The following is a 24067-nucleotide window of genomic DNA, read 5'->3' as shown; positions in this document are numbered from 1 at the left end:
CAGTTTCCGAGAGGCCAACTCCAAGACACTTCCGAAAATAACAGCCCGCAGACAGTGTTTTGTTTATCTCTCTCTTTCTCATCCATTCCCCCCTTCCCTTGGGAATCAGTTGGGAATAGTGCTCTTTCTGGCTGATTTCCGAGGGAGTTGGGGACGGCAGCATCAGGGAAGGAATAAACCGGAGTTCAGGTGGGTGTCTTCGTAACAGGCAGAGCCCCCGGATTTGTGTTTTCACCTCCTGGCTAAAAAGAACTTACCTGGTCCCACCATGGATGTACATCTGGATTGTGCTAACAATGGCGTTCCTCTTCATTTGGATTGGATTTGTGACCGTTTTCTGCTTACTGATTAAAGGCCATTATGTGCCTGAACGCTGTGCTGTAGACTTGGTTGACGGAGTTTTGACCCCTCACACAAAAGGGATCAAACCGTAGCTAATATTTCAATGATCCCAACTGTTGATGGTATCAATTGGGATAAGGTACCATTCAATGTGTATGGCCCTACAGAAATGTTACAAATTCCATAGGTATTTCTAGTCTCATTAGGTGATGTTGTTCTACCTGGAATACACTCCGATGACTGGGATGTCAACAATGTTTACTCACTGTTTTCTGATTTGAAATATTACACTGCTTTTGATACTGAAGATCTGTAATTCAATTCTGCAAATTATGCTGATTTATTCTGTTACCAACATTATGGCCATAACTTTTTACACAAAACCAATACACAGAGACCACATTTTAATTATACACAGTGGGAGCATTGTCCGACACCATCACAGAGAGGCTCAATAACTCAGAAAAGTAAATTTGTATATTTTACAGTTTACAATCTATCTGACCCTGTGTCCTATTACTACAAATTAAACATGCTTACCCACACCAAATGTATGCTGACCCATATTAAATTGGTTAATTCCTCTTCCTTTATAACCGATTTGTCCCTAAAAGGTTATGGTTATTGGAAGGACACAATTGATTTTAAAACTATATGGGGTACCAAGGATTGGCAAGTGAGAGGAATTGAATCTTTGCATCGTACATGTTTAATACTGTCTTTGCTAATATTTTTGAATCTGATTGTTTAGCAAACTACTTGTTTTGGATTAGCCACTGCTAAAAATGTAAATATTCCCTCCATGCCATCTTTGGCTGCCTTTGACACATGGAAGACACATACCAACTATACCATTCAACAATTGGCTGTTCTATTTCACATTGGTACTCTTAACTCCTCCACTATTGACCCTCTGGGTTGGTTACTGTGGCCCACAAGCACCAATGCTTGTCAGTTACGCTTCACTAATGCCACAAAGGGGTTTAAGCAAAGTAGAGCTGATCCTTGTTATCCACATTTCCACACTGTTACTATGTATTCAGTGGGTAAATTATGTCAACAATGGCTGGAACAATCCACACTGTCATCTGTTAAACAACATCTTTCACTTTTGTCAGGTGACATCAATCTTGCTGATTTCCTTTTAGGTCCCAAATCCCCTTATACTAAACGCTTTGTTTATGCGGCATATGATGAATTTTGGAAACTGTCCCAAATGTAAGCTGCTGTACGCCTCCGTCAAATAGATCAAGGTAACTTAGTTGTTGATAACAGCATTAACACACTGTCTTCTCAAATATATACTTTAGATAATATTGTATAATCTGTAATTGACATTGTCTAAAATGAAGTGTGTTTTGTATCATGGTAAAAATCAGCTGCGTTCTGTTGTGCAATTTGGTTGGACGTTACAAATGTTTAAAAGTGGGAAGGTACCATGGAATTACCTAAATGCTTCCGCCCTAATTTTTACCATTCAATATGACAGAAAAACAAAAACTTATGTCAATGAAGGATGCAAATTATACCATGTTACACATTGAGAAACTAGACCAGTTACCATTTTCGGTGTCGTAAACGGATTCAGCTGTGTTGTTTATACTTGGGGTTATTTCATTGATAAGGGGTCCGGTGGCTCTCGAATTTGTTGAGACAAAATGTGGGCCAGTGTGTATGTGTCCAGATGTCAGGCATGGGGGGGCACATGATCACTGCGTGTAGTGTGCATCCTATGTTCTGATAGGCTGAGTGTTCCTAACTACATGTGGGATCTAATTTTGTGGTATTTTGCCCCTTTGGCAAAACATGTTGTATTCGGGCGAATCTACTCGGACCTTTTGTGGTGTAGCTGCCTATCTGTGGGATCGATCTGAGTTTTCCCTGTTTGTGCCTTTGTCTTCGGGCTAAGTGTAACCCCAGCGGTGACCTATTAATCAGTAGGCTTGGTTTTGGGGTGCAGGGCCTGTCTAAGCACGTATCTCTGACTCAGGGTTGATGGGTAGGCCATCTCAGGTGACGTGTAAACATAACATGGTGGTCATTGATATCATATTTACCACCATTTTTATTATTATGCGTACATTTGTCAAGGCGTACACTGACATTGTATTTACCAGTATTGACATTGTTATGTGTACATATGTTCTGGCATACATTGACATCACATTCACTAATATCAACATTCCCCCCTCTAGTTTAATTTTCAACGACATCATTTTTCTCATATGTCAAGACAGTCACATTCCTCGAGGCTGGGTGTGTTTCTGTTGTGTCTGCTATCCTTTTTCTAGCTATTTGCATACTACTACATTTTAGGACTGCATTTGTTACAACAGGATACCCCAACTTGCAGAAAACCACACAATAGTAGTACAAAAATGGGAACCGGAAGCAATGCAATGCACAGTTTGGTCTCGAACAGGGGGCGCCAGAAAAATTTACAATGAAACCAGTCCTGCTGTGGGGGACCTCCCTCCTTCTTCTTGTCAGCTAGTAGACGATGCAGTGTTTGGATGGCAATTGCAGAAGTTCAATTTTCGAAATCACTTCCAGGAATAACCGTGAAACAGGAAGCACCAATCTTGGCATACAGCCCACCCTCCATCGTGGTCATCAAGCCCAACACATACTGATGTTACATCACCATGAGGCAGATGGCTCTTAGTTCTTCCCTGATAGCATTTAGGCCAAGCTCAGTATCATTGATCATCTTCAGTAGTTCCCACCTGGTTATCTGTAACCAGAGGGTGTTTGCCTTAGTTTATACGGCGAAGAAAGGTATGGACCCTCCTGCGTTCATCTGAGTGTCTGAATTCATCCGGAATGTTTCTGTACTGAGCTCTGCCAAAACAGTCAGCAGTTCTTCTTCTTAGAGCCCGATGCAACAGAGTTGTTTTCTTCTGTAGCGGATGTTTGAACAACTCAGACAGCTCTTCTCCATGGATGACCAGCGTTGGGGTGTGTATGTTCATGAGGGTACAGAGGTCCTGCCATTTGGGGACGAGCTGTGCATAGGCAAATTCTTTAGGCCCAGATCTCTGTACTGGGGTGAATGTATGACATTGTTCTGCATTCTGTCCATCAACTGTTGTTTTTGCATTTGTCACCCCGAGTGGGACGGGTATGCTCAGACGTGAGTCCCGTGCTCTCCATGCCACTGGAATCAAGCTATCCTGGCTGAAGAGGGGTGAAACCCCAAAACCGGTCCTAGGATGCTTGTTTCCAGTCCAGGGAGGACTTGGATTGGCAGTTTGGTCTGGACTGTTCCCACGAGGCACAGGGTCAAGACTGATTTGCATATGGCTGGGTTCAAACTGGAATGGCATTGTGAGCAATAAAATGATGGATTTAGGCCCAGATCTCTTTACTGGGGTGAATGTATGACGTATGACATTGTTCTGCATTCTGTCCATCAACTGTTGTTTTTGCATTTGTCACCCCGAGTGGGATGGGTATGCTCAGATGTGAGTCCCGTGCTCTCCATGCCACTGGAATCAAGCTATGTTGGCTGAAGAGGGGTGAAACCCCGAAATCGGCCCTAGGATGCTTGTTTCCAGTCCAGGGAGGACTTGGCTTGGCAGTTCGGTCTGGACTGTTCCCATGAGGCACAGGGTCAAGACTGATTTGCATATGGCTGGGTTCAAACTGGAATGGCATGGTGAGCAAAAAAATGATGGATTTAGGCACAGATCTCTGTACTGGGGTGAATGAATGACATTGTTCTGCATTCTGTCCATCAACTGTTGTTTTTGCATTTGTTACCCCGAGTAGGACGGGTATGCTCAGACGTGAGTCCCGTGCTCTCCATGCCACTGAAATCAAGCTATCCTGGCTGAAGAAGGGTGAAACCCCGAAACCGGTCCTAGGATGCTTATTTCCAGTCCAGGGAGGACTTGGCTTGGCAGTTCGGTCTGGACTGTTCCCATGAGGCACAGGGTCAAGACTGATTTGCATATGGCTGGGTTCAAACTGGAATGGCATGGTGAGCAAAACAATGATGGATTTAGACCCAGATATCTGTACTGGGGTGAATGTATGACATTGTTCTGCATTCTGTCCATCAACTGTTGTTTTTGCATAGGCAAATTCTCAGCATTGCCAGTAGTAATCCATCAAATTGCAGGTGCCCCATTGCAGGTCTGGCATGTGCAATATTGCTCCACAGTTTTTGTTGGTAGCAAGCAGTATTGTTCCTTCGTCTTTGAAACACAAAGAATACAGTGTAAGTTTCCGTACAATTGGGGGTTGCCCCTTCCCTTTCAACCATGTGTACCTTTTTATCTCAGTAGCCCAGATTTCCTGGCATGGGGTATCTGGGCTGGTGTTTGACCCCCTCCCATGGGACTCTTTTCCCCTAGCATCATCAAGGTGAATGGCCTTGCATTGGAATTCCACATCAGGAGTCCATTTTTAATTAAGAAATGTTAAGGGCCCCCCTGGGACCACAGACGGAGGTGGAAGCAGATGTATTTGTTCCCTGATGCAATGGTTTTGCTACCTCTAAGAACATCTTTTCTACGAAGTCTTGCGGCCAAACAGTGTCCTCCCCTATAATGCCCCTTCTGTGTATCCTTTCAAGCTCGGTTAGAATGTCTCTCAGTTTGATAAAAAGGTTTAGTGCTTTGGGGTTGTTCTCATATTGGGTGATGTTTACTGCTGCTCTATGTGATTCTACTCTATTGGGTTCTATCTTGTCCCTGATCCTACATAGGCACAAGTGGATGAGACATTTGTTTATAGGCTATCTCTTGGGATAAGTAAAGCCTGTCGTGTTTGGGTGCCCACAATGGTCATGTGCTGATACCATGTGTTGTGTAGGAGAGTGCTGTGTAGTACATGAGGAATGCTAGCGTTTGGTTCAGTGTAAGTGTAAGTGAGGTGGGAGAGGTCCCTATGCAAGCACTGCAAGAATGTCAAGGTAGGTTCCATGAAACTAGGCAGATGTCTAGACAGAGTGTAAAACAATACATAAATACATAACTTTGGAAACATTTGTAGATCTTGGGATGGTCTCCGGGAGAGATGTCTGTCATCTGGGAGCCCTGGGGTGGCTTGGCTTGTTGCAGTGCAAAACAGTGTCTGTAAAGCAAATTGCAGTCTGTGTTCTTGAGCAATTGGGCCTCGTTGAACTCCTCTTGGGAGCTTCAGCTGAAGGTGTGGCGGGCAGCTGTAACAATGGTGCGCATGCGGCTTGATTGCGACCTGTTGGATAAGAGCTGTGGGTTGCAGATTAGCTTGGAAAAGGTGCATATCATTTAACAGTTTTCAGGAAATTCCTGTGCCTTGTTTTATGGGGCATATTCTGTAGCATCACTGTGCCCAAACCTTTTTAGTGGGGAGGGAAGGAGGTGGCAGTACTTTAGGGAATGGTAAGGTTAGGTCGCCTTAGGGCTATTTTGTGGGTTCTTTGCCCCCCAACACTATTGCCGAAGTATTTTAATTTGTGGGCTGCTTCCTTTAAATTTGTGTGTGTCATTTTATTGGTGAGGGGGTATCCTTTTGACCTGCATGTGCTTTGTGCAATGTGAAGGGGAATGGAAGTGTAATGATTTGAAGCGTCCTTGTGGGTAATGGCAATGTTTCTGTTGTCACGTTGATGTCCCTCTGGTCTCTGCACGTAGCGGGTATTGATATTCTCCCTAATGGAGTTGGGGAATTAGGTTGCACCCTTTTTCTATAAGGTTCGAGTTTTCTGGGCTACTTTTGGGCTTCTTTGTGCGGATTCCATTGGGCGTTCACCTATGCTTTTGGGTGATGTTGCTTCTAATGTAGTATACTGTAGGTAGTAGGTGAGTTGTTCGTGGCTCCTCTGTGGCTCTGCTGGGGAGTGACTGGGATTGTGCTTATTTGCTGTGCTTTAAACAGGAGTTTAGTGCGCAGTTAGGGCTCTATGTGATCGGCCCGATGTGCGTAATGCTAATGGCTTTGATAGATTCTCTAAAGACTGGTTGTCATGTGGTTCTTGCTTCTGAGTTTTGAGGACATCTTTATCCTTGGTGTGTGGGAAACAGGCTCCCAACACAAGAACATCTGCCTCGTTTTGGAACTGTAAGATGGCCTTCATTTGATGGAAACCCTGGTGTTGTTGAGACCTACATAGCTCGACCAAGGCTGGATTTGGACGAGTGGACGCAGATGCCGTTTTTTTATGCACCATTTGGGCCGCCCTGCCCCCTCGTTGGACTGTCTTCTCCCCAGGTGCGTGGCCAGCAAACTGTGCCACGGGTGATCAACAGCAGAGAGAGGCCCAGGCCCCTGCTGGTGCTTGGATGGTGAACTCTAGCTTGGATCCCCGATCGATATAGTATACTGTCGCACTGAAATTTGTTTGCGAATGCAAGTAAGGAAATGTATCTGAAAAAGATACGCATGGGATACGTCATGTTTGGTGGTGGTTCTAGACTGCGTATTTGCATTCTGAGATTCAGCAAGAATATTGCCTGCCCAGACAGTCATCCCTCCCTGCCATGGCTCCCTGTCTGCTGCCACTGTTGCCATGTGCTTGGCCAACCACCCAGCCACTGCTGTTGACTTATTTCCCTGAGGCTGATTTTGCAATGCATTTGCTTTGCTCTGGGCTTGGTTAAGGGATGGACATTCTGTGGGGGCTGTCCTGGGAATATTCCTTTCTGCTCGTGATATGTTTTTATGCAGCATCGGTCGGGCCATGTGACCCATTCTGTGACAACAGTAGTATCAGGAGAGGTGTGGTGCAGTGTCAGAGCAGCTGACTCCAGAGTGTGGGGCTCACGGTTTGATCCCCGGCACCAGCAGCAGCTCAGATAAGCAACGTGTGATTCTGGGCAATAACTCACTTAATCTCCCCAATGACCCCCAGTGCCTTGAAACCCTTGAGGGTGTGATATGTTCGTGCTTTACAAATATTATTCTATAAGGCCTGGCCTCTGCCGTTAGGACTGGGTGGATATCCTCTCTGCTTCGGGAGCGGAGCTCCCTTCAAGACTGGTTCTCTTTGTATGTTCATGGCCAACGTGGCGCCCTCGGGTTGGTCTTTTATAATTTTGTTGGGCCAGTTTGGCTGTTTTTCTTTGGGCTTGCTCCTGCTTTTCCCTGTCCTTCTCCTGTCTATTTTGGTAATCATGTCATATGTGGGCCTGAATTTCTCTCCAAGGTTTAGTGTCTAGCCCTACAACGCCATCTGGTCTGTTCTGTATCTCAGGGGGTGAAGGTTGTAGAGGAATGCAACGCTGGGACCTGTGTCAGTCCAGGGCTGCCGGTCTCTTGTCCCCATCATTCCCTCATTCTATGTAAGAGATCAGTCACGATCTCCCCAGGCTTCATGCTCTGTGCCATCAATCCTCCTATGTCTGGCCAGTGAGGGAACATCTCTCTCAGGGCCGTCCGTATCTGGTGACTAAATGAGTTGAATATGGCCCCATCAAGCTCGGTGTGGGTCAGCGTGACTGCGGGGATGCGGGCTTTGGAAAACACTGTGTCGTCTGCTCTCCAGTGAGGCTGCTGAGCAGACTTTTGACATCACCCATAGCTAAGTAAAGTCCTGCAGTGTTTTTCTCAAAGCATGAAATCTACTTTCCTGCCTGGTCCCTCAATGGGGGCAGTTTGTTCCTGAGCGCTTTAAATGGCACAACGATTGTCCCTGACACAGCCTTCTATAGCAGTGGACATATTTTGGCATTGAGCAGCTCTGTCAGTTTCTCCCCGACAAAGCGCACCCATCTTCTCAGACGTTCCTGCATGTAGGGGAAGTTCCACTGCGGATCTCCCCCTCCGTGCTGGATTTCACAATGGCCATGTCATTGGGTTCGAAGGATCCCAGGGTTTATCATACTGGCCTCCCTAAAGGTCTAGCAGGGAAGCAGGTGGCAAAATGGTCACGCGAAGGCCTCGCCTTCTTTTCTGGACACTCTCTCTCAGTGCGTCTGACCGGAGAGTTTGGGGGAATGGTTGACGTCCTCATCATCGCTCTCCTCGTGCATGCATAAAGGTGCCATTCTGCTTCTCCTATTTCTTAATTGTGTTTCAGTTAGGCTACTCAGATTTCTTATTTCTTGGTCGGCCCTTCTCCTATGCCAATGACCAGGTGGAATTCAGATTTCTGTTAGGGGACTCTCTTTTCACTTTCCTCTAGGCTCATACTCATATGGAGCCCATGGCCTAGCTGTGGCTTCCTCTGGAGGAGGGTGTGTTATATGTCCTTACCTTTGGGCTTCCCAGGTAAGAGCTCTATCTATCTCAATGCTCAACTCTCACCTCTCCTCTAATTTCCACCTGGGCTGTCTTCTTCACTCAGAGCTTTGCGCGGTTCTCCTTGGAAGCTTTTTTACCTCAAGCTCACTCACTGATGCTTCCTCAGCAGCCTGAGCATACTCTGGGACAGAAATCCTATGGCATCCCCCTCAGTGTCAGATCTCAAAGGGCTGGGGCCCCTATCCTCCCCCCACTGGTGGTGTCATCATCCAGAACTGCTATGAACCTCTCTCTGACTCTAGAGCATTCTGTGAGGCAGTTTGGAGCATGTTCTCCTCGTTCCACTGGGGCTTGATGGTCTGTGACCAATGGATCGGGGTTGAACTTCAGAGGAACCACACATCGGACTGGGAGGGGGCTAACCTCATCTAGGCTGGTATTCTTCCTACCCGTGGATGGGTGTAACCCAGCGCAGGGGTGGCTGGTATGGCAGGCATTAGAGAGAGCTCATCCCTGCTGGTGATTGGTGGGGGAGGCGCTGATGCCTTGCTTGCTGGTTCGAGGAAAACTTTGCAGGATGGGGCCACCTCGAACTTGGCCAATAGTTCAAGAAGGGCCTCTAGTTTAACCCTCTTTTGACCTACATATCTGGTCTGTATGTGTTCTTGTGTTCTATTATGTTGGTACTGAATGTTCCCCCCTCAGGCCAAGGAAATGCATACGCTTTGGTATGTGTGTGCCACTGACAGAAGTGTTTCTCTATCTTCCTAGCCTGTGTGGGGAATCTAGTTTGCATGTGGTCTAGCGGTGACTCCATGATGAGTTAGGAAACTTTTTAAGGAGTTTGTAAACTTCTGACTTTCTTGACTTCATATGTTTCCAAAGTCTACTCTGATTGTGGGGAAATTGTGTACATTGGCATGTGCCGGCAACAGCTACTGGTTACGAGCTGTATTAAGAAAAATGATGCATCACATAAAAACACTCAGCAGTAGGCAAGGACAATGCAATGAAATAATATCAACCTGTAATGGTTAGTTCAGAGCAATGCGTGTTGCTTTTTGGCTGCGGAATGGCAAATATGGAGTAATGACTTGTAGGAAAAATATGGTTACTATTTCATCGATGCACAAACTTACTAGCAGGACATAACATAAAGTACAATGTTCAAATTTACCAGCACCACAACACCAGCAAAGCATAAATTGAAAACCTTAATGAAAATAGAAGAGAAAAAATAGACAGAAAAAAAGTTTTCTTTTGTCCAAAAACTCCTAGCCCACTCCTAACGCCTACTGCCTGATGACGAGGGAATATTCTGCATGGTACATGAAGCTAAGCGAGCCCGATAGTCTGTCAGTATCAACTAGGGGACAAAAATAGCAATGGTATGCGCAGAGAAGAAGGAACAACCTGACAATTATCAGCCCTCCCTGGCCAGACACAAGTTACAACTGTCCGAATTTTTCATTAAAGTCCGAATTACACCCTATATCACACCCAGTGGCTATGCGTACCATCTGTGCAATGCCCAGTGGTCCAAGCAAAGAAAATAAAAAAGCAACCCTATATCACACCCAGGGACTATGCATACCATCTGTTTAACCAGCGGTCCAAGAGAACTAAACTATAAACTCCCTTCACCTTCCCTAGCGTGCTGACTAAGAAAAAGTGATCGACGCGCTTGTCCAACTTTACCACACACCATATGCTGAGACTAAAGACCAGATGTAGTCAAGGCTGGGTCAGTAAACTCCACTCCACTCATGGAGTTTGTGGAATTCGGGCACTACGTGCTCCACGGAGGAGCACGGAGTTCCTGAATTCCACGGTCCCAGGAGTTTTATTCTGTTTGCGTGCTTGAGATTTGTTGTGGCGCTCACACAAAAATCTCGGCCCCTAGCGAGCGCGTGAAATTCTTCGGGTTCACTTGCATGGCTTTCATCCGCGACGGCACCAATGTAGTGCCGATCGCCAATGTACCTCTCGAGCAGCTTTTGTGCTTGAGAAGCAGCTGAGAGAATTTTCGAATGGATTTTCTTCTCCAAAGGGCCTTTTGAGTTGTTTAGTTTTGTGAGAGAAGCATTTTTCCCCCTTTTTTTTCCAACAGGAAGGAAGTGCCCCAGAGACTCCAACTTCCTCTTCCTGCCTAGCATGCTTCTTCCAGTGCTTTGTCTATCTCCTCGTCACTTTTCATTTAGATTTGGAGCTGCAAGGATCACTCTCCTTATCTGCTGCATATATACCATCGGATTTTAGGACTTTGTATTTGAGATTTAACAAATAAGTTTAAAACTGTTGTACTAGGGTGTTGCTTGTTTTATTGGGAGCATGCACCAGGATTTATTTCTTCTTTTATTCGATTTTGTAATTTTTTTATGGTGGGTGGCCTGCAGTTTCAGTAGGGGCCTGGTTATTTTTTTGCATGTATTTTTCTTGTTTTGTAAAGGAAAAATGTTGAACAGTTTAGTACATTTTCTCCATGTTTTATACTAAATTTCTAATATATTCATTGAATTCACTATATGGGCTAGTCTGCCAATGGGTCTTCAAGCCGGAGAGAAGCTTCGCCCACTGCCCCACCCTTATTTTTCATTGGCTTGTGTGTTTGTCCTTAGTAAATGCTGTCTTCTGATTCATTATGAGGCTTGTTAGTCCCGCCTTAGTACAGCCATGTCCTCATTTGTATCCTCCCATTGCTATTGGCCCCTTTACTTCCGTTCATACACAGTAAGCACTTTTTTCTTTAGCGAGTTTGTCCACAACGTGCTTTAATTACATTGAGCGCTGTGCACGCTTTCACTTTCTAAGCTGCCGGGACATTCGCGACCGCTTGCTTCTTTCAGCAGCTGAAACTCCGTGGTCATGACTTTATAGCCCCTTTGGCAAGGGGATATCGATGGCAATGAAAATATTGAACACATGAAGTTGGTAGTATGCCATTTGTAGCATTCGTTACACAAATAATATTGCGTGTCAAAGAATATCGGTCCGATCCTGTTGTGTTTTTTTCAGGACACATAAATGGTTTTGGCGCAAGCTTAAAGCCTATGCAGCTATTTGCATTGGGCCGCAGTGCACAGAACAACCCACAATTGACTCACCATTACTATGAAAAAGGCTGCTTCATTATAGACAGGTACACTTCACAAAAACATAGCCTCAGCCGTTGCCTCACAAAACTATAGCTAACTATACAAACTTCATCTACGTATCCTCCTCCCCCACCCCGAAGGGGGGGAGGGGAGGGTTTCCCCAACACAATTGCAATTTATTTAGCATACCCCAACTTGATCAATAACTTTTGCTTCTTTAAAACCTTGTAACCTCTTCTCAACCTGTCAAAAGATCTGTCTGCTCGATCAATAACTGTTAACCCTTTTAATCCTGTAACCTCTTCTCTACCTGTCTAAAAATCTGTTCACTAAGTATAACCTATCCTAACCTCATTACCTACATGTCCCAACCATAAAATGAAATAGTAGCAACTGGCCAACAATAGCTAACCAACGCCACTCAGAAATAGTCCTTACAACTTTTCTGACCCCCCAACCTCCAGGCCCCTTCTAAGATAATATCTTATATCCAGGGCTGAATCTAAGCCTTCCTTTATTTGAATCAAGTATAGCTCCATTCTGAAGCGAGACAAATGCACCCCATCATCACTGAAGTTTTTTTTGCTGAATATATTTTGACTAGGTGCTCTACGGCCGAATATTTTAGTTCTGGATGCTCTACCCTGCCAAAACCTGCCTCTCTACAAAACACCCTCATCTCTCAGTTTACCTTCCTCCTGGCCTTATCAATGGCAACAGGCCTCCCGGCCCCCCTCCAATGCCTTCTGGGAATAAATTTTCTCCACACCACAAAGCACCCAGACCACTGCCTCTTGATCTCCCACAAATCTCTTTTCATCTGCTTCAACAGAGACAACCCTTTACAGACCACTAAATCATTCTACCCCAAGTGAATTAACAACACATCTGGACAAACGGTGAGTAGACAAAATATCGGAAATCTAATATCGATATACAGAAATATCGAAGTCAAAATATCGATGGACCAATATATCTCTGTTATTAATATCGATGTAAAAAATGTCGAGATTGTTATGTGTAGTAAAATATCGAGGTATAGTATATCGAAAGACTTTATATCGTGTAGTAAAAATATCGAAAAAGGATAGTATTTTGTCATTTTGTGATTTGTTAAAAATTATTGTTTAGAAGTGTCAGAAAATGTTTATTTAAGTGTATTAAAAATAATAATTTTGTTTCTATTAATATATATTTTTTAATTTTGATATATAATTTTAGGAGCGGGATGTTGGGTTTATAGGGGATAAGGGTGGGGAGTGTTTTAAAAATATATATTTGAAATAAAATATTTTAATAAATTTTTGTAGAATTTGAATTTAAATTTTGAACAAAATTGCAATATTTAAATTTTAAATATGAAAATATGTTTTTTAGTGGGATGTTGTGTATATAGGGGTTAAGAGTGGGGAGTGTTTTGGAAATAAATATTAAATTTAATATTTTATGAGATAATTTTACAAATATTATATTTAAAAAAAAAAAAAATTCAAATTTGTTTTTAAAATTTAAATGTGAAAATTGTAATAATAAAATAAATGCAATAAGTGGGATTTTGGGGTTATAGGGGATAAGGGTGGGGAGTGTTTTAGAAATATATTTAATATTTAATATTTTATAAAAAAAAAATCGAAATTTTAATTTTGGTATTAAAATATAAATGTAAAAATATTAATAATAAAATACATGTAATAAGTGGGATTTTGGGGTTATAGGGGATAAGGGTGGGGAGTGCTTTCGAAATATATGTAATATTTTATATTTGAAAAAAATAAAGGAAATTTCAATTTTGGTATTAAAAGTTACATTTAATAATTTTAATAATAAAATAAATGTAATAAGTGGTATTTTGGGGTTATAGGGGATAAGGGTGGGGAGTGTTTTAGAAATTTATTTAATATTTAATTAAAAATATTGAAATTTCAATTTTGGTATTAAAATTTACAATTAAAAATTGTACTAATAAAATACATTTAATAAGTGGGATTTTTGGGTTATAGGGGATAAGGGTGTGGAGTGTTTTTGAAATATATTTAATATTTTATAAAAAAAAATTGAAATTTTAATTTTGGTATTAAAATAAAAATTGTAAAAAATTAATAATAAAATAAATGTAATAAGTGGGATTTTGGGGTTATAGGGGATAAGGGTGGGGAGTGCTTTCGAAATATATGTAATATTTTATATTTGAAAAAAATAATGGAATTTTCAATTTTGGTATTAAAAGTTAAATTTAATAATTTTAATAATAAAATAAAAGTAATAAGTGGTATTTTGGGGTTATAGGGGATAAGGGTGGGGAGTGTTTTAGAAATATATATAAAATTTAATATTAATAAAAAATAATTTACATTTAGAAATGTTCTTTGAATTAAAATTTAACAATTTTAAGAAGATAATTCATTTAATAAGAGTGATGTAGGATTTATAGGGGATAAGGGTGGGTTGTGTTTACAAATTAGTAATTATTTAAAAAAATCTAAAATATATAGTAACCCTAATTCAATATATATTGGAGTGGGAATAGTAAATTATGTATGGTCAGTGTCCAGCACCTACTCTAATTTATTATAGACTGGAGTGGGAATAGTAAATTATGTATGGTCAGTGTCCAGCACCTACTCTAATTTATTATAGACTGGAGTGGGAATAGTAAATTATTTATGGTCAGTGTCCAGCATCTACTTTAATTTATTATAGACTGGAGTGGGAATAGTAAATTATTTATGGTCAGTGTCCAGCACCTACTCTAATTTATTATAGACTGGAGTGGGAATAGTAAATTATTTATGGTTACTGTCCAGCACCTACTTTAATTTAATATAGACTGGAGTGGGAATAGTAAATTATTTATGGTCAGTGTCCAGCACCTACTCTAATTTAATATAGACTGGAGTGGGAATAGTAAATTATTTATGTTCAGGTGCCGATTACGATCCGTTAAAAACCGCGTACGAACCGTCGGTCGGAGCGAATTCCCCGTCCGACTCGTACCCGGTTGTAAAACTTTACAAACATGGAATTACGATTCGCACGGAAACACCATTTCCGTACGAATCGTAAAAAACACCGACCGACGAAAATATACATACGAATGTGATCCGGGAATGCTGCGACGTGACCTCGGGACGCTTTCAGGCAGCGTTTCACGAACCAGGAATTACGATTCGAACCGACAGCAGTCCGGACGGCAATATTTTCACGGCACCCAAAAAGTGCCGCAAAAGCGAAGTACGGCGCGAATCGACCAGAGTAGGTGGCCCGGTACGCGCCGACCCCCCCCCAGCCCCCGTAGGGACGCGCCGACCCCCCCCCAGCCCCCGTAGGTACGCGCCGACCCCCCCCCAGCCCCCGTAGGTACGCGCCGACCCCCCCTGTGTGTACACCCGTGTACGGTGCGTACCCCCCGTGTACGCTCGAGTCGAACCCCCCCCGTGTACGCTCGAGTCGTACCCCCACCCGTGTATGTACGGTGCGTACCCCCCGTGTACGCTCGAGTCGAACCCCCCCGTGTACGCTCGAGTCGTACCCCCACCCGTGTATGTACGGTGCGTACCCCCCGTGTACGCTCGAGTCGAACCCCCCCGTGTACGCTCGAGTCGTACCCCCACCCGTGTATGTACGGTGCGTACCCCCAGCTAACTCTAATTTATTATAGACTGGAATGGGAATAGTAAATTTTTTATGGTCAGTGTCCACCATCTACTTTAATTTATTATAGACTGGAGTGGGAATAGTAAATTATTTATGGTCAGTGTCCAGCACCTACTCTAATTTATTATAGACTGGAGTGGGAATAGTAAATTATTTATGGTCACTGTCCAGCACCTACTTTAATTTATTATAGACTGGAGTGGGAATAGTAAATTATTTATGGTCAGTGTCCAGCACCTACTCTAATTTATTATAGACTGGAGTGGGAATAGTAAATTATTTATGTTCAGTGTCCAGCACCTATTCTAATTTATTGTAGAATGGAGTGGGAATAGTAAATTATTTATGGTCAGTGTCAAGCATCTACTTTAATTTATTATAGACTGGAGTGGGAATATTAAATTATTTATGGTCAGTGTCCAGCAACTACTCTAATCTGTCTGGTATTTAATGAAATTAAATTACATTGATATAGCAATAGTAAAAATATATTTAAGTGTATATTAATTGTATTTTATTATTATATATTGGATTTGTACTAATTAATTAAATATTTATAGTTTAGGATAATAAATACATTTAAGTTTTAATGTGATATGTTTGATATATTTAATATTATTAGTAGGAAAAATATATGAATATTTTGTATTGGAATAATGGGTAATGGCATTCTGTAATTTTATAATATTTATTGATTTTTATTTTTTTATAAACAATTTTTTCTATATGTTAAATATTCATAATAGAAGGTCAATATTAATAATCAGAGAACCACAATTAATAAGACAAGAACATGGTTTTTATTGTAGTTTTTCAATTTTTTTATTGTTTATTCATTTGAGTAAGATCATTCAGAAATAGCATTATTTACATTGTAATTAAATTGAAACATATTGAATATAGGTCAGAACAAATTTTATGTACATTTAGTATATTTTCTAACATTTTTTAGTAAATTAAAATTATTATTAATAATGTTGTAGAATGTAGTGTTTTAAATTAAATTTAACATAGCAATAGGTTTTGTAAATCTTTATACAAAACTTTTGGCAAATATTTTCATATATAAACATTTTAATATTTGTAGTACAAACATGTTATATCTTTTTTATTAATATTAATATGTAAAATATTAATATTAATTATTTTTACAATGTTTTCAAAACAAACATATTTTTAACATAAATAAAATTTTAGCATTCATGCAAAATATTTGTAACAGTTTTTCATACATTGTTTTGTAGTATTTTCTTTTTAGAAATTATAATAATAAATATTTTAAATTTTGTAATATTTATTTATATAATTTTAAACATTAGGAACATTTGTTGACAATTTGTAGGTACATGAAAAAAATAGGTCTATTTTTGCTAAATAGTATAAAATATTTGTGTGTGAATTTACTTTTTACCTGGTTTAATGAGGGTTTTTTAGTATAGTTAAATGTTTTATTATGTTTTGGGCACTCTATTTTGTAACCCGGTAATGTTGTTTTGGGTCATTTGGTTTGAAGGGAAGCTCGCGGTTGGGAGTTACTTCGCGTCGTGAAAGGTAAGGTTTGTTTTATATGTTTTAGATGGTTTAAAACTTTATTTTGAGCCTAGTTAGATAATGTTTAGTGTAGCTGTATATATATTAGTTATATTTGGAAATGTTATGTGTTAGAGTTGCGTGTTGTGTTTTTACGTGTTTTTAACGATGTGTAGGCATGTTTCGAGAGTTAGGTTTAAGGTGTTTAATGTATATTTAGAACTGTTTTAAATCTAGTATTATTGTTAGTAAGTGTTTATGTGTTGTTTTATGTGGGTGGGAATGTATGTTGCTTTGTTTTTTAAATTTCTTTTCTAGGTTCTTCGTTTCGGATGGACTCGTTTTTTTTTTAAAGAAGTGTGTGTTCGTTTTATTGAACAATATGTTTTTTACACTTCTTTAAATGTTTCGGTTTTCATGGATCGTTTTTTAATATTTTTAGCTATTTTCGGGTTTTTCATGGTTTTTCGAAGGATATTTGGTGAATGGATTATGGATTTAATCGACAGTTGTATTTTTGCATTTTTTTTTTGGAACATTTTTTTTTAATGTTTGGATTGTGTAAGCAGGAAATGGATTTTTCAGAGTTTGGAATAAACTTGGTAAGTTAATTTATTAATATTTCTTGTGGGTGGGTATTGTTTAATATTATTGTTTATTTTTATTTTATTACAAATATTATTAATGTGTGTTAATATATTTTTGACAATATGTATAAATATGTTACACACAGTAATTATTTTTGTAATAAGATAAATATATTTTATGTGTTTGATATTATTGAAAATGAGTAATTAGTCATTTATTTGTATTTGTAGTTTAAAGAAGTGTTTTAGCTATGATGTTTAGGTATTCTAGGCCTTTGGTAGTAGGGTACAATTTTACTTGTTGCTCTAGATATTTATACATTTGTTTAGTTTGTTTTGAGGTTTTTGGAGTTAGCTGAGTTATGGATTGTTCCATTCGGAACTCTTGATAACTCTGTTCTTTTTGTAGGCATGATATAAATCTTTCTAGTGTTGGTTTTGTTCTGCCTGTTGATTGTAGGAAGGCGTTATGCCATCCTTCAACTGCGTTATTAGTTTTGGATTCTCCATTTAATGTGCTTCTGTATACGTTCCACCAGGGAATTAAGAATTTAGGGTTTCTTCTGTGGCCAGATCTGCCGACCCATGTATCTTCGAAATAGTCCAATACTGAACTTAGTTTTTCTTCATTTTGTTTGTAGAAGGCGCTGTCTATTAAAATGTTGTAATGTTCTGTTACGTCTGTGTCAGGTACATAAGCTAGTGCTATGAGTTTTTTTATTTGATATGCAAAAGATGAATTAGTTGCATATTCAATGCTTAGGGCTGATTTTTGCATGTGTCTCCATAGGCATTGATTAAAATGATAGTAACAGCCTTGTATGGAGGTATGGGGGTGTGTTTTTAATATAGTATTAATCATTGCATGTTCAAAATCTAGGATTATATTTTTTGGGGAAAAGTTATTTGTTTTTTGTTTTATTGTATTTAATAGTTCAGTGTATGTGGAGTTCTGTTTGTTTGGTAATAATGTGTAAATTAATGGTATATTGCAATTGTGATATAGGACGTGTATTGTATATAGTTGGAAAAAGGGTTTGGGACATATGGTAAAAGTCCGATCCATCATCCAGTTCTGTGATTCTTGTAGTTTACAGAGATTATTAGCTGTTCCAAATATTATTATTCTTTTGTCATTGTTTTTATTATCAAAAATGACAAATGGTTCTTTGTTTAAAGTTATAATTTGTTCTGGACTTAGAATAACTTCACTATATGTGTGAGGAATTGGGGTTGAAGTAGTAGTTGTTTTTTTAGTACGTGCTATAGTTCTTTTGAGTGAAGTTACAGATGGCATTTGTGTAGTAGCAGTTTTAGGAATTTTGGGAAGCTGCTCTTTTAAAATTACACTAGTAGGTTTTTGAGAACTTGTGCTAGCTTCCTTTATAGTTTCTAAAGTAGATCTGACTTCTATTTCAGTAATGTTTGGTGGGTGGTTATGTTCTCTAGTGTATAGTACTGTTGTTTGTCGTGTTGTAGCACGCCCATAGCACTTATTAGAGTAGTATTTAGTGCATTTCCAGTTAACTTTTAAACCATACACTTTTTCCTGTGTGTAAGTGTATCCCATATAGCATAGTAACATTTTTCCCTTCTGGCTTGTTATGAATTCAGCTCCTTCAGTCATTTTGATGTAGCTTTATCTATGAAAAATATATATTATAGTTATTATATATGATGTTGTATTAATTTTTAGTAGAAAAAAAACAAGATTTAGTTACTATATACTTACAAAGTTGGTTTTGATGTGTTTGAGTAGAAAGCTCTTTATTCTTTATTTGTGGAATTTTCTTCTAGTATTTTCTTTGTCTGGAAAAGAAAAGTAAATTTGTTTTAATAATTGTTTCTATATTTTTTTAGGGAATGGTTAGGGGATTTGCAATTGGGATTTAATTAGGGTGGTATTTTAATCTATTAGTTGATTTTTGGTTGTGAAATACTTACTTTTTAGTTGTATCTTTTTTGGTGCTGTTCTGTATTTTCTTAGTTTCTTTTGGAGTTTCCTGTAGTGAAAACATGAAATAGAAAGAAGATATTAATTTATTTATAGTGTATGTATATTGTAATTACAATTTATTACATTTGAGTCTTAATGAGTATAATATAGTTAACTTACTTTTGATAGTTTTAAATATTTGCTCTATGTTGATTTTCTTATATCTGCAGCTGCAATCCAGTAGATTTTCCTCTTCATTCAATTTCGTTTTTTTGGTTCTGGACTGTGAATGAAGTTGAACTTCTTCTTTTTATAGTGCTTTGGATGTTGTAATCTGTGTTTTATTGGTTAGTTTGAATTAGGAGTGTTTTTATTGGTTAGTTCGAATTTGTTTTTTTTTTATTCTGGTAGTTAGTTTCCTAATAAGGAAAACGCTAATTAGTGGTTTTGTGGTGTATTATTCTATATGTATTTTTCTAAACATTATATTATGTATTGGATGCATGAATTGATAAAGTATAATTTAATAATATAGTTGTTTAATGTAGGAAGGTTGTTAATAATGTTTTAGTAAAGAGTTAATTATTTAAAACGATTTTTAAATGTAGTAAATATATAATTGTTTAATATTAATTTTGTGTAGTGTTAAAAGACATTATTTGGTGTTTATGTAGTTTGATTTTAGGTTTTAATTAAATGTTATATAGTCGATATTAGTAAAATGGAGATATTTTAGTGGTCGATATTTTAGTTTACGATATTTTGTTATGAAGTATATGTATATTACTGAGCATCGATATTTTAGGATTTCGATATTTGTGTTTGCGATATTTTGTGTACCTATATTTCTGTAGTTCGATATTGTGTGTTCGATATTTTTGTAATGTTTTAAATAAGTATGTGATGTCGATAATAATGTGATCGATAATTTTGTATCGATATATTTGTAGGTCGATTTTTAGTCATTCGATATTGTGTCAGTGATTCGGACAAACATGGCGACACAGTAACTTATTTAAGAGGTGGAGAAGCTTGTGCCAACACATGCCCCCTTTTCCCTGCCAACTGACTTTAAACAATCCGGGTCCAAACCAATGTTTACGCCTTTTTCTTTTTTTGTCCGTGTCTTTCCGCCCATTTCACAAAAGAATACCCGAATATCCAGAGTGCGAGCACCTCTGACTCTGGCACTGCTACTGCACCTGAAAAGACACATGCGTGAGAAAAATTCACATTCCCACCTTCCTCCCAACCCCCCCCTGCTTTAATATAGCGTTTATAACAGTCTGATGACCAATGTCCCAGTTGCTTCAACCTCTCTGAGCCTCACCCCATCTTCGCCGTGCCAGAAGTCACCCCAATCCTGAAAGAATGAGTGCCAAACCCCTCAGGCACCTCCCCCAGTAATTTTAATGCCCGCCTCATGACCCATAGAAGCTGTGCCATGTGACTTTCCACCCCACGGTCCTGTAAAAAACGTACCCCACCTCCCTCATTGATCCTCCACGCAAAGGGCACCCCCATCGTACCGGGCATATCTTGGGATCCTCTCTAGCCCACAGCGCCACTGACTTCCCCCTCCCCATTGATCTGTCTTCGAGAGCCTGAGGAAGACGGAGACTGCATCACTCCCTTTTTTGCATCCCTGTACTTCCTTCCATTGAAGCCCTGGTACCCCATTCCTACCCAACAGCTCCAAAACACGGAATGCTCCGAAATATAACCAAGACATTATTGCTTCAAACAATATTGCCTCCTGTCGGCTGCAGCATATATTTGTCAACACCTCTATCATTCTGCCCAACAGCATATTATTCACCGGTAACTTAACCTGCTGTCCTCTACCCATCTCCCTGGCCCAACCCTAGCAACCTCTTACCCAGCTCCCCTGCCGTCGGGGCATAGCCCCACGCTAACTTGCCCATGAAGGCTATCTCTGCCAGCTTTGCCGCTATGGTAACCTTCGACAAACCCTTCTCAATCAAGCCCAAGATGAACTTAACAACGTCCTCTTCCCTGGCCCATGTCCCAGGCCTCCTCTTCACACCTCCCTGCAGAAATTCCTGCCACGCAAGTCCGTAGGCCTTCCTTGTGGAAAGCGCTAGTGACCCTACCACCAGTTGCAGCATCCTTTTTCTCCTACGGACCACATCCCTTTCGGCACCGGCGTCTTGTGAGTTTCCGCCTCCGTGGCCAGCCCAGGGAACCTCTCCCACTGCAAACGAGACAAAGCATCCGCAGTGTCATTGTCTAAGCCCGGGACGTGCTTTGCTCTGAACTGAATGTCGTACTTTAAGCAACTCAACAATAACTTTAATACCTGCTCATCCCTTGCGGACTGCCTGTTGACCACTTGCACCACTGCCATCTTGTCTACCCTGAAAGTGACCCTTTTGTGCGCTAGCCTCCGTCCTCACAGTGTGACCGCAACTACTAATTGAAACAATTCCAGGAAGGCAATGCTCCTGCCCCCCTTCTTCCAATGAGGTTCCCACTCTTTCGCACACCATTTTCCCTGCCAGTACAAACCGAACCCGCTTGCTCCGGCGGCGTCCGAGAATATCTGAGCATCCCATTCCCACTCTTCTGGAGTGGACATGGGTATCCCATTTAATTCCTCCAAGAACCTGCACCACATTCTTAAGTCTTCCTTTGTCCCTGCCGACAAATGCATGTGGCGGTGTGTTAGCGTGAGACCTGCCAGTGACCTGCTCAAACTCCTGCAAAATGTCCATCCTGCTTTCACTACCCGGTATGCGAAATTCAAATGCATCAGTAACTCTTGTACCATCCCTACTGTCACGTTCTTTCTGGCCAGCATGTCATCGATCAACAACCTCATGTGCAGTTTTTTATCCCCCAGCAACCTGGCCTCCATAGCTACCGAATCGAGTTCAATCCCCAGAAATGACAACACCTTGCTTGGACCTTGTGTCTTTTCCGGTGCTAAGGGGACACCCAGTGTCCCCATGAGCTTCTGGAAACTGTACAGCTGTTGCTGGCAGTCCGTTGAACCATGCTGGCCCACCAAGAAGAAGTCGTCAAGGTAGTGTGTTACCGTCTCTTTTCCCGTTTTCCAGGAGAAAACACACTACAAGAATTAACTGAACTTCTCAAACAGCTCACATGATATTGAACACCCCATGGGTAAATCTTTATCCACAAATATGTTTCCGTCCACTTGAATGCACAGCAACTGGAAGTCCTTTGGATGTACTGGCTAGATCCGGAAGGCGGCCTTAATGTCACATTTTGCCTTCTCGAGCCCTTTTCCTAACCTTTCCAACAGTGACCTGGCTACGTCCACCGAAGAGTACGGCACTGACATCCAGTCATCAGGAAAAAAATCGTTTAATCCCCCCCCTTGTGGCCATGACAAGTGCTGAATTAAATGATACTGGCCTCTCTCCTTTTTTGGGACCACCCCGAAAGGAGAAATAATCCAATCCTTTATCGGGATAACTGCAAACAGCCCCTCCATGCGTCCTTCCCGTACCATTTTTTGCAATTTCTCCCAAACAACTGATTTGTGAGCCACCACTGATTTCAGGTTCTCCGCCCATCTTGCCAACCTCGGTCCTTCGTACCTCAATTTAAAGCCCTCTCTAAAACCCGTACTGAGAATTCACGCTTCCAGTTTTCATGGCTAATGTGCTAGCTAGCCCTCTAAGCAATCCAGCTTAATGGGTGTATGAACCTTTGCCCATATAACCCTTCACCCCTCATCCACCCCTGCCTCCAATCCCCTGCTGTCTGCTATTGGCATTCTGATGCTGCAGACCCTGCCCCCCTGCCTGGCCCTGTCCTGCGTACCCGGGCCCGAAGCACTGTACCAGCGGGTGCCTTCCAGAGCATTTTGAGCATTCGTGCAGAAATCTGCAGTAGTCCCGGGTACTTTTGCCTTTGTTATAGTCCCAACAGGCACCTGGACCTCCCCCTGCGGGCTTCAGAGTGTATCCCCCCCTCCCCGAGTGGGACGGCTTTCAACGGGGCGATAGACTAACAGTAACCTACTGGTCATGTACGTTGTCTTCCCAAATTTTACTGCCTCCATCGTCTGCTGGTACAGATCCGAGTCAAACTCCTCCTAGTTTGTTTCGGGATCCCATGCTAGTCTGGGACGGAACTCCTCATCAAAGTGTGACCACGCATAAACCTCATACATCAGATGTGCCCTCCTGACTACATCCATGTATTAAGCCATGGACCTATCTGGGTATGTCTCGCAGTACACACTTGCAAAAATTAAAAAGGCTGCCATCCAGATCTCTATTGTCATGTGTACCCTAGTTCGTCGGGATAACTCTAGCTCCTCCTCTTTCGATCCCTCCTTGGATCTCAATTCCCTATGCAGGAGCTTCAACATGTCTACATACTCGCCCTTCTGTATTTCTTCCTTCGTGGCTAACATGAGGTGTGCTCCCAATGGTTTTGTCTCCCCCATGTATGGCAGTTTTGGCAATCTGACCCCCTTACTCTCTTTGCCCTCCGTCAACTGACAAGACCCCCTTTGCTTTTGTTGTCCCTGAACCCTTAGTCGCTTCTGAGTCCTTCTGTGCCTTGTCGTCCGTCATCCACCCTGGCCTACCCTTCTCTGCCTCCTTTTCCATATTCTGCCCCTCTGTACCCACCCCAGCATCTCTAACGTATCTTCCCTTGGATAATTTTAACCCGTTGTCCCCCTCATCCCCTTTGGCATCCGTCCCCATGAAAACCCTCCTTTTTGGGCTAGACGCACTACCCCACCCCCCTAT

General features: G+C 40.9%; 1 protein-coding gene across 1 annotated transcript in view; it reads right to left on the bottom strand.

Annotated features, from left to right (window-relative positions):
- The window catches only part of LOC146839352 (uncharacterized), a 73682-nt gene that overhangs the window by 5769 nt on the left and 43846 nt on the right, over positions 1-24067 (bottom strand). The window lies entirely within an intron of this gene.

Source organism: Triturus cristatus, chromosome 4_1 (genome assembly GCF_964204655.1).
Source record: "Triturus cristatus chromosome 4_1, aTriCri1.1, whole genome shotgun sequence".
NCBI classification, from domain to species: Eukaryota; Metazoa; Chordata; class Amphibia; order Caudata; family Salamandridae; genus Triturus; species Triturus cristatus.
This window is presented reverse-complemented; position numbering and strand designations above follow the sequence as displayed.